The following is an 11,851-nucleotide window of genomic DNA, read 5'->3' as shown; positions in this document are numbered from 1 at the left end:
GCGGTCAAATGAACCATATCCAACCAGTACCTTCGGCGTGACAAGTGGACGCCTTAACCTTTAGGCTTAACCCTACGAAGTCCAGGGTCTAGAACAAAAGTGTTTCGTAAGGTAAATTGGATTAGGATTTCGTTATCAAAATTAATAAAAAATTATTTTTAAATGATCCCAGTAAATACTAAAGGATGAATGTTTTAAAAGCTAATGTGAAAGTGTCTCAGAGTGCATAACTGATGTTTATTCTTCATATCTCCAGGATGAAAAATGTATTATGAGTCACCTGACAACCACGACCAGATTGTGACGTCAGTGTGTGCAGGTGTACGCCGTGCTGGGTCACACGCTAAAACAAACATCACTACACTTGTGTTATAAAACTGTTAAAGATGCGAATTGTACGTTTTAAGTTCACACATGATGAAATAGACTAAAAAACTGTGATCATGTTTCTACAAACATTAACTGCGTGAGCTGGTTTTTCTGAGGCAATAACATGAACAAATTTCTTTCTTTCTTCAAATTTCTTAAGATCTGACAAACGAGTCATTGCACTAAAGCCTCTCTGTGTAGGGTTTACATCATGTGGACTGTGTTGAGGATAACTCACAAGTGAATGTACAGTTGTTACAAATAATGTATGACCTGGTGAGTATCATAATTTATCGAATGTCCAGTACTTTATCTGACTTATAGCACAGGTTAAAAAGACAAATTACGGTGTGGTTGGACATTTTAAGGAGGTTACGATTCATTCCGTTTAAAATGGAGGACAAGCGGGGAACAGTTTTCTGTTTATGGGGTACGCTTAAAACACATTACGTTAAAACGTAGTGAGAGTCATATTGAACAAGTGAGTGAGTTAGTAGCAGTGGCATTATTCCATCCATATAGCAACGTTAATAATAAATCGTGTGAAATCTTCAACAAAATCCATCAATGTTGTACTATTTTCGTTTTCAAATGAGTAAAGTGAGCTACGGAACCTTATTGCAATTACCCTGTGGTTACACCTTATTTTGGCAGGTAACGAATTATATACTGAAGAACAAAAGAAACGCAACTGTGTTTTTGTCATTTTCGTAAATAGAAGGCATAGACATGAACGCATACTTTCATGAGATTTAATTTTTTCGAAACTCGTTTCTTTTTCTGCTCAGTATACTTATGTTTGACAGGGTTCGTGGTTTGCCTGTGAGGGAGAAAACCTAATTCACCCCTAGGCATAAATGTTCATGTCCTGACCCACCACGTTATCGTGCCATAATCTAGCACCGCATGCCTCCCACGGATCAGAGGGGTGTTTCATGCACGACATGACAGGTGCAATTAACAATTACAGATACACGTGCCACAGATGTCCGTTGATGACATGTCCGTGATGTGCCATCTACAAATGACAGATAATTCGTGTAAATGAGCAATACTATTGTTGGATCAGTACAGTAGTTGATTTTATTCTCTGGTGTCTTCCGTGATAACTTTTCTTTTGCATATTACAATTCCTTTAATATGTTGTGTCTTATAAGTCAATAATAATTTACATTATTCTGCTTAGACTGGGTCTTTAAAACGTCTTGCGGGTAACATATAGGTAAACTAAACAGTACACGACATAAAGTTAATTCCTTAAAAATAATGACTGACAAAACAGTTGGATACATTTCTTTGGGTGGTATCATTTAACAGCTGGACAGTTACATAAGCACAAACTTTATGGATGAATGGCTTATTTATTCAGGTGATGCCAACCCCTGAATAACGAAGCTGTCAATCTTTATCCAGTTAAACAAAGTTCCTGCAGGATGTCTGGCCATGGTAGATTTATTAGATTCCAATTATTCTCAGTGAAACTGCAGGCTGGAAGAGTCCCTGGGTGCATATAATGCTAGACTATAAGAGCTAGTCTCAGAAATGAACATACCTTTACGGAAAATATATATAATATATATAAATATTATATAGTAACAAAATGACACGTTCTTCATTTTCAGAAGCTGTGGAAATCTAGACTTGCCACATCTTCAAGACATGTATGTGCTTTCTTTGATATATTTGCTTCAGGGTTTGTATGGCAGACTAATATGTTAGACTAAGAACTAGTTTCTGAAGTGAACATATTTTACAGGAAAAAAGGGAGAGAGAGAGAGAGAGTGAGAGATCGTGAATCAGTTACAATAACATACACTTACGAAACAGTTCTGTAATCCGACATCCGTGTGAATCGTTTTACTTTGTCTGTCACTGTATTGTTGTGTTCACACTGGATCTTTACCAGGGCTCCTCCTCTCTTTGTTGTTTTACGCCATAGTCAGCAATATTTCAGCTATAATGCAGCGGTCTGTAAAAGTCGAATCTGGACCAGACAACCCAGTGTTCAACAAGATGAGTATTGATCTGTACATCTGGGATACAATGACATGTGTCAATCAAGTCATAGAGCCTTGCCCCAAGTCTCTTCACAGGCAAGTCCAATTTTATCCCGGATTTTCACGGATGACCATGACTCCAATTTCTTGCAAGTAAGTTGATGAGATCTTTGAATGTGAGGGGTTTTTTTATTGAAAGGGCGATGGGATAGTCGGTGTCTTCTCATTCAAGATAGTGGCATGTTATTGTCAGGAGCAAGTCCATTTCTAAATTAGGGGTGGCTTGATTTTTCTCATTCTGCCTACACTTTTATCGTGTCTGTAGGCAGAATGAGAGTAAAACGGATAGTCTTGTGGTTAAAGCGTTCACTTGTCACGCCGAAGACCTAAGTTCGATTCCCCCCATGGATGCAACGTGTGAAGACCATTCCTGGTGTCTCCTGCTATGATATTGCACTATAACAGTATTGCTAAAAAGCGATGTAAAATTAAACTCACCAACTTCCTGTTTAATAAAAAAAAGAAAAGGCATTATTCTCCTTTTTCTGGTATGACTTTTATGGTAAGGCAATATCAACCTCAGGTCACTCGCTTAGCAACGTTGTGTGCGACATGGATATAAAAATGAGCGAACAGTGGTTGTGATAAAGACAAGCAGCATATATCACGTGGCCCGACAGCTGTTGCTTCGGGCATCCTCCTACATCCTGGACACTAACACGCCTTTTAACATTGTTAGCGCGTGCTTAATGCACGTGTGGCACGTGCAAAACGATACTCTCGGGCGAACGTGACCGCGGAACAGAGAAATATACCTGCGTTGTGACAACCATTGTCAAAACAATCAGCTGTCAAAACTCTCACCGAGCTAGACAAATACATTCTGCAAAGTACCCGTTAATAATAATCTGGTCTTGTATTATTCTCATCACAAAACCATCAAGTAGAAATTTAATTTTACACGTTTCCCGTCATTGATTTTGCGCACAGGTTGCGCTTGTAAAATATATTAGAATATAAAATCAATTACTTAGATCAATATTTTCCAGACGGAACGCGAGCTCTGAAAAGATTTTGCTGAGATGCTAAATTCATAATACAAGTAGATGGGTTTTATTCATAGGAGGCGTCTATTGTCCCTGTTCTGTATATCGATCAACGTGACCCCTTCAATCGCCAGGGTGTTTTTATCGTATGACCCCTGTTTACATAGTTTTTGAATGAGCACTTGTCCTGGCAAAAACAGAATTGATTGGATCTGGCAGGAGAACGATTTGTTGTTAAATATTGGTCTTTCGAATTATGGATGTCAGTTATTTACTGCTGTTATATGTCTGGTTTTCAAATACGAGAAAGTCTGAAAAATCGACAAAACAACGTCATCGTTAATCTAATGGAAATTCTCCTTGAAAAATAGGCGTTGCAATGTATCCGTCATAAATTGTGAACGAAAGATAATAAATCTATCACACTGCCAATGTACAACAAAAGCTTGAAAGAATATCAATGATATTATTTGCACACATGTATTAAAGTGCCCAGATGATTTAAGGTTTAGGTAATAACATACACGTGTGATATTCTTCAGCTTTATTTCAGCATGGAAGAAATCTATCCATTATACAGCTATAGAGTTACTCAGCCGCATACAAATAGTCCTTGTCTTCTACATGAACACTGTTGTTTCTGAATCGCATTGTTCGTACAGGATTGTGTTTAAAACTTTTGAACGCTTGAATGACATTTTGTCAAATGAACCCATTTACGAAATCATTAAATTCTTCAGCGAAACAGCAGGGTTTTCTATCAAACAGGCGCATGAACACATTCATGGACATATAAGAGTATGTGAGCGATTTTAGTTTTACATTGTCTATATTGAATATTCCAGCAACATCACGAAACCAGAAATGGGATTCACACATTGTAACCATATCGGGAATAAAACTCATGACTCCGGCGGGACGGAGAGACTTGGAACCACTATAGGCTGCCCCCACCACCTCACGTGTAAAGGATTATCCTTAATCCAACCCGGATGCAAGTCAATTAACATTCGTCTGTATCCAAAACACCTAGATTAAAACACGAGGGTTCGAGAAAATCCTTGATGGAAATTATTGCTAGACTTGTTTTGTTTTGTGAAGCAATGGTTCCTGAGTGGGTCAGGTTGATGACTTCAGGTGCGGCCGACTGGATTTGAACTCTACTTCTCAAACTAACAGAGACTGTACTTTTTAAAGAAAGGTAAATTCCAAACAAAATTCTAAATAGCTTCTTAAGATTTTAACGCCAGTGAAATCATGACTTTCTAACAAGAATGTTACAGGTGTTTATATAGCAATCAAAATTCACAAAATACGGTCACGAAATGTTAACATTTTAATACATTTTAAATCGATTTTATGATATGGGCAGGCTCTCTGACAACGCAAATATAATTCCCGATGATTCTTCAACAGACACGAGTGATCCCACACAAAGAATGTTTCAATCAAATCAGATGACAATTGTAATTAGAGATAATTATCTTCTCCTCATTAATGGCGCTCAGGTGCATTCTGTCAGCGTGGATCTGTCAAACAGTCCTGATCAATCATGCATTTTTTGTCGCTCAAAAACGACTCATTCAGAAATAGAACATTGAGTCAATGTGCGGGATGACCAGTGAGTCCTGGAAGAAGTCAATGTGATCTTGACTGAACTACTACTACTACTACTACTACTACTACTACTACTACTACTACTACTACTACTACTACTACTACTACTACTACTACTACTACTATGATATTACTTTTATTTCACTTGTAAAAAGCCTCTCTCCGCAATTCTCATGCCATATAATATCGACCTGTTAATATAAGACTCTGAGTTAGACAATCCAGTGAGCGATATTATATTATTCACGCTGAGGTGAGTGAGTGAACCTGTTATTGCGCCGCTTTTAGCAATATCCCAGCAACATCACTGCGGGGAATACCAGAAATGGATTTACTCATTGAACCCATGTGGGTAATCAAACCCGTCCCACGGCGTGACGAGCGAACGTCAACCCCACCCACACTGGAGTATATTCACGGCATCCCGCTTCACAGAAAATAATCATCCAAACCGTTAAATGGTTTACTTCTTCTTCTTACTGTGCGCACGCACACGCACACGCACACGCACACGCACACGCACTAGCTCACAACTGCCACTACTTCTGCCCTGCGGGGGTGGTCAGGTATCCGACTTCCCTACATTAATTAAGGTTCGATTCCCTAAGTTAATTCCTGGTGCCCCCATGACACACTAGAAACGTCGTAACACTGAAATCACTCACTCAAACCTGCGACTTTCACTACTACTGCTGCTGTTGTTGTTGCTGCTGCTGCTGCCGTCGCTGCTGCTGCTACTACTACTACTACTACTACTACTACTACTACTAAGGTTGCTGCTGCTGCTACTACCACTGCATGAAAACAGCATGTTACACCTGCGATATTCATAAGAAGGTCGACAGTCTGATGCAATGAGACGATAGTGTGGAAACATCAATTAAGCATTCGAAGGTATTCAAAAAACCAAGTTTCTGAATTACCCTAGTCCAAGGTCGGAATCCCTTCACCACCGAGCAGCCTCACGGAATCATGGCTTCGTGCACCGTTGTTTGGCATCACACGGAGACAATGTCATTTCCTGTTACGTTCTGAAACCTTAATTGATCAAACGTGTTTGCAATTCTGGGTACAGCTGGGCAAAACATGTTGTAATTGTAGATTAAACACGGGTTTTTTAAAATAGTTTAGGCTTGACAAAACACACAGAGCTATCTAGTGTAAAGTCGACAAAACGCGAATGTACTTGTGAAAGGTATAAGCCGAAGAAACGCACATGTATCTTAATAGCAAGTGAGTTCAGATTTACCGCGCACTCAGCAATATTCCCACTATGAGGCGCCGGTCTGTAAATATATTTGATAATTCAATGATCAACAGCATGAGCATCGATCTGCGCAATTGGGATAGGATGACGTGTATCAACCAATTCAGCGAGCCCTCCCGATCCCGTTAGTCGCCTCTTACGACAAGCCCGGGTTACTGAAGAATAATTCTGCCCCAGATCTTCACTGGACACAACAGCTAGACTCACACATTATCATACAAAGGAAACAAGAGACTTTCTTTAATTTTAGAAATGTTTCTTTTCCTGAAACTGCAGTATTCCAGATTTACCGAACATTATAGACTTGCATGGACATTATTGGATATATTTCTTTTTGAAGATGGAGGAAACAGGTGAAAATTGAACACTTAAAAGCGAAAACAACACATCATTGCGACATGTAATTTTAATGTCATTAATAATAGGGGTTGCCCTTTGTTAACGAAGTCGCTTGTTAGCGGTATTAGAATGCACATAGCAAGTATTGGAACACAACAGTTTCCCCGATTAATAATGGCTGTGTTTTGTAATTCTGTTTCTAGTGTCGAGAACTATAGTGACATTTGGTGCAATGAGTCAACCATTAAGTGTCTATCGGGTTCGAGTCCCCACATGGTTACAATGTGTGAAGCTAATTTCTGGTTGTTAATACATTCTGGTTGTTAAAAGTGGCGTAAACCTACACTCACTCACTCTCTAAGTGTGTAAATCGCATATCTGTAAACGTCATGGTCCTTATTATCGAAGTGGTCTTAGTTAACACTAAGACTAACGGGATCGGCTGGTCAGGCTAGCTGACAAGGTCGACACATGTCATCATATCCTAACTGCGTGGAACGAAGCTCATGATGTTGATCACTGGATTGCCGAGTCCAGACTGGATTATTTACAGGCCGCCGAAAGGAAGCTGGAATATTGTTCGGCGTTAAACAACATCCCAATCAAATAACCCATCTGTAGCGAATTGTGAAATTAACAGCATATCCATGCTGTGACATTTCCAACAATACATTTTAGTGCAATGAGTCAACCTATTTTAGGGACACACGGATTTGTGAGAACGGCCTCTTCACACACATTTTGACGACCGAGATACCGACACACTATTATTTAACACCTTACGTATCAACGAAATCACACCTTACTTCTCCCCAACATGCCAAGCCGCGTTCCCAATCACATATAATTACAATCGTTGTAGCGTGGTCTCACAAACTCAGTCACCCATGAAAATGAAATGTGACAACACCTGAAGGAAATGTGAAACACTCGCATACTTTCTATTTATCTTCCTGTCTGCCTGGTGGGTAGTGGAAGCTAGTACTCAAACACCAGCAATAAGCGTCTCTACACCTCTCAATAATGGACCCGTCCATTGTTTGTTAGACATGCCTCTCATCTTGTGCCGAATCCATTCTATATATAGAACTGTATACCCGCCAAAAAGAGAAATAACGAAGCATGTATAACTTTATGTATAACAACTTGTTTATCGCACAGAGCGATGTTCCGTTAGGTTTTAGGTTAATAACGGTATAAGAATCTACACGATAACACCGCTCTTAACGAGTTGTTATCTGTAAAGTCGCGTGCTTCGTTACTCACTTGGAGGACGCCGATCAAACAGTTGAAAGGAGAAACAGGCTACGGTCATTTTTTTTCGTTAATCAGAGTAATCATTGTTCAGATTAATTAGATTAAATATCCGTATACCTACATGTATGTTTGTATGATGGTTTATTAGTTCTGGATATTGTCAGTGGGAATGTTTTACACTGGTACGTGCAAGAACGCGCACGATCAACTTTGTATTCTCTCTCTCTCTCTCTCTCTCTCTCTCTCTCACACACACACACACACACACACACACACACACACACACACACCCGTTTCTTTGTCATCATGACATCGCCATATCCGCGTTTGTGCCTTACAGGTCTCGTCATAACAACATGAATCAACTATTTCTGGCGGGACAGGAACACCCGGAAATGCATCACACGATGGAAGTTGGTCGGTGTCACGGGTTCAACGTTATCAAATACATTCCTTCCCCCTTTCCACTAATGCCGTGAAAACAACTCATTCATAGCCCACCAAATACGCAGAAAAAAATCTCAACAGGAATATCAAACTTCAGTAGGATGGGACACAATCAAAGTTCTATTTTGTCACCAAACGCCAATCATCACCAGTCTCGCGGAAAGGTTCCTGCTTCATGAAAACGGTTTAAAAAAAATACGAGTCTGGGTCCACCTGTTCAGTGGTTGATGTCGTGAATCTCGATCTATGCAATTGGGATACTATGACATGTGTTAAATTGTCTGTCTGACAGGACCATTGAAGGTCCGTGGGTAGAATAGACTTTCGGCAACCCATGCTTGCCATAAAGGTTTTCCATGCTAATCTTGAGATTCGATTATTTACAGACAGCAGCCACATAGCAGGAATACTGCTTAATGCGGCATAAAACTAAACTCACCCACTCAGTGTTTGACAGTGCCTGAACCACATTATTACCCCTACAACCTAACCCTTCCTTTTATGCTAAAACCCTAAATGAAGCATGTTTAGATTTCCCCAGGTTCTGAATCTCTCATCTCACTGGGGTTCCATGTCAGTATAAATGGGTTTATTTGTTACAGTCAAAACTATACATATTCAGTGACTATAAGCGTTAATCTAGGTGTCAAACAATGCCGACAGCTTCCACCGTGGATGGTGTGAGGGGGATAACCACTTTAAGCCTCGACTCACAAATACTTGCTTCCGTCTCCAGCTTATGTCCAACGTAGGTTTAACTGTCTTTGTGTTTGACAATGGGGTAGCCAAGTGGTTAAAGCGTCCGCTCGTCACACCGAAAACTCGGAATCAATTCCACACAAGGGCACAATGCCTGAAGTACATTTATGGTGTCTCTCGCTTGGCATTGCTGGATTATTACTTAAAAAAGCTAACGGCGTGCTTCACTCACTCACTCACTCACTCACTCACTCACTCACTCACTCTACGTAATTTGTTGGGTCATCATCGCCTGGTCTACTTACATGTACATACCACGGGAAAAGTGAGCTTTCGGTGATCTCAACAAAATTTTTAGCAAATTGTGCTAGCATGGGCAAATGTAAAAACAGTCAAAAACATGACAGTTGCCTCAGGGTATTAGCTTTGGAGACAGCTGTGCATCTACAAGCAGATGATTTACACCGATAGCCCTATTTAGCTTATGCAGCGATTTTGATAAGTAAAACTGAGGGACAACTGCTTACTTTCAATTACAATGTAATACGGCACGTGCAGTTTTCAGCGGTTTCCGTATGTCAAACGTCGGGTTTGAGTTGTCAAACATGATTATGTAAGAAAGATATGTTCTATAAGAATGTCTTTCTTTGAAGATTGAACTTCACCGTCATGTGATAAGAAATTCCGAAGATATAAGCTGGCTTGGGATTAAAGAGTCACCACACAGTGCGTTTAGCGGTAAATAACAAGCCAGAACCTCTTCTGCGATAAATACCATCTTAACCCAAGCTGAAGTGATAGCTGGAGGCGAGAAATTCTCTTGTAATTCGTTGCAAATGCGCTGTGTTCACGAGAGCCGCTATTTACAGCGAGTACCTGCAACCCGTCGCCCCCATGTTTCAATAGACTCGTCCAAACTAAGGTAGGTTCGCTGTTCCCGTTTACGATCATTTGTGTATTTGAGTCGATCCACAAGTTGTACTGATCGTGTCTCCGCGATAGAAACGTGGAAGTGGTAATCTGCAATTTACATAAATAACGGGAACTGGGATTGGGGAAAGTTTGGATTATATTTGAAAGACATTCGGAATAGACACAGCGCTGTCTCATCTGTTACGGAGTTTGAATTGTCGCGTCGACTTTTACAGGTAAGTGTCACCAGCTTGCCGTATAGGTAGACGCGACCTTCTGTTGAGTGAAATCAACCTGTATCGGTTTCGTCGAAATACACAAACGACAAGTGTGAATTTTCCATAGATTGTTTAAGTTTTATGTTTCATGGTGTTAATATTACCTCTGACAATCTCTGTTTAAGTTATAGAATACTTTGAGAGGCTTTTCAAATATTGTTTGACAGTGTGACATAAATAACTTGACACACATTCCTCGTAATACCTGCTATTATCACATACAAGAGAGGATGGTCGTCCTATCAGGTATTCATGTCATGGTTTCCTAAAACACTGCCTTTCACAAACAATCGGGCCACCGCCCAACACTATAATAGTTTTAACCGGAATAGTTTAGTAATTCATGAAATCCCAATTGTTAGTACAGAGGACTTTTTAGTACATTTGGCAGGACTATAGATAGACCAGGGGGTCAGAAGGCAGCTGTGCCCCAAGCCTTTTTTACAGATTAACATTTCTGTTTCAAAGTATTGACATAACAATCTTTTAAGGTTGTTATTGCACCTAATCCTTATTAAGAAAAATTAGCTATGGTCCTGGTTAGTAATCATGCATATAAACAAAGCCTAAGTGAGCTGAATACTTTCATGTAATTCTTAGATAGTACTGAGAAACAAATTTCAAATCTCTAGAGAGTTCATTTAAGCACGTTTAATGAATACTCGGGAATTACTTTTGAACTTTAAACTATCACTCCGTGGGCAGAATAAAAAGGTCTATGCTATTGACAGCATGTGAGCCTCACAAGGCGCTCATGCTTGCCCAACCCTAGAATTAATGTTTATTTATAAAGAACTAATGTTTATTTATAACATGCCTGGCTGCACATTTAACAATGTGGTCCAACGACTTGGTCATGTTGGAACAGTCTTCTCAGTGTACTAGTTATTTTATGTAATGCAATTTGAAGAATGAATTGGTAAATACTATCATTACAGATTAGATAATAGTTAATTTTGTAAATTCAGATAATTCTGCTATCCAGAGACAACCTTTTTAATGGATGCAGCTAGCAAATACACTAAGATGCATAAAACCAGATCACAGTATGACTTGTTGCAGAAAATATTAATGTTTGAAATTAATACCTATTGAAGATTTCATTTGAAAGCAAAAATAAATATCATATGGCAAAGGATAGAATTTTCTCAAATGTTGACTTAGGACATTGATTGAGGTGATCTTTTCACGGAAAGGCAAATTCGAGAAACATCATGTATGTATTATGATGGCTGTTTAAACTAGACAAGTTGTTGTGATCAGTGCAGATGGTACTGATGGATGTGAAATACAGTGCCAGTATATCTATATCAGGCATAGGCTTGAGGGTTTGTTTTGTTTATAGTCAGTTTGTTCATTACTTCAGTTGGTGTAGAGTTAATGTGGAAATCATCTTAGTGGCCATTTTTTAAAGTCTTTGAAATATCTATTTTGAATCAGTGATTTACAACAATGGGATTTATGGTGTAAATTCTTACATGTGTTTGTAAATTCTTAAATTTGTTTGTAAATTCTTAAATATGTTTTGTAAATTCTTAAATACAAATGTAAATAATAACAATTTAACCCAAGGATTGCCTTCGTGTTAAGAAAGCATTTCCAAGTTTGGGGATATGTTTTTAC

At 39.2% G+C, this 11,851-nt stretch overlaps 1 protein-coding gene across 1 annotated transcript in view; it reads left to right on the top strand.

The window, feature by feature from the left end:
* The first annotated feature begins 9,957 nt into the window (after nt 1–9,957).
* LOC137291150 (adhesion G protein-coupled receptor L3-like) overlaps nt 9,958–11,851 on the top strand; it is a 76,267-nt gene continuing 74,373 nt past the window's right edge. Inside the window, exon 1 of the mRNA XM_067822436.1 lies at nt 9,958–10,186. The gene's annotated coding sequence lies outside the window, so the exon portion shown is untranslated. The remainder of the gene's footprint in view (nt 10,187–11,851) is intronic.

The sequence above is a fragment of the Haliotis asinina genome, chromosome 7, assembly GCF_037392515.1.
Source record: "Haliotis asinina isolate JCU_RB_2024 chromosome 7, JCU_Hal_asi_v2, whole genome shotgun sequence".
Lineage (NCBI taxonomy): Eukaryota > Metazoa > Mollusca > Gastropoda > Lepetellida > Haliotidae > Haliotis > Haliotis asinina.
This window is presented reverse-complemented; position numbering and strand designations above follow the sequence as displayed.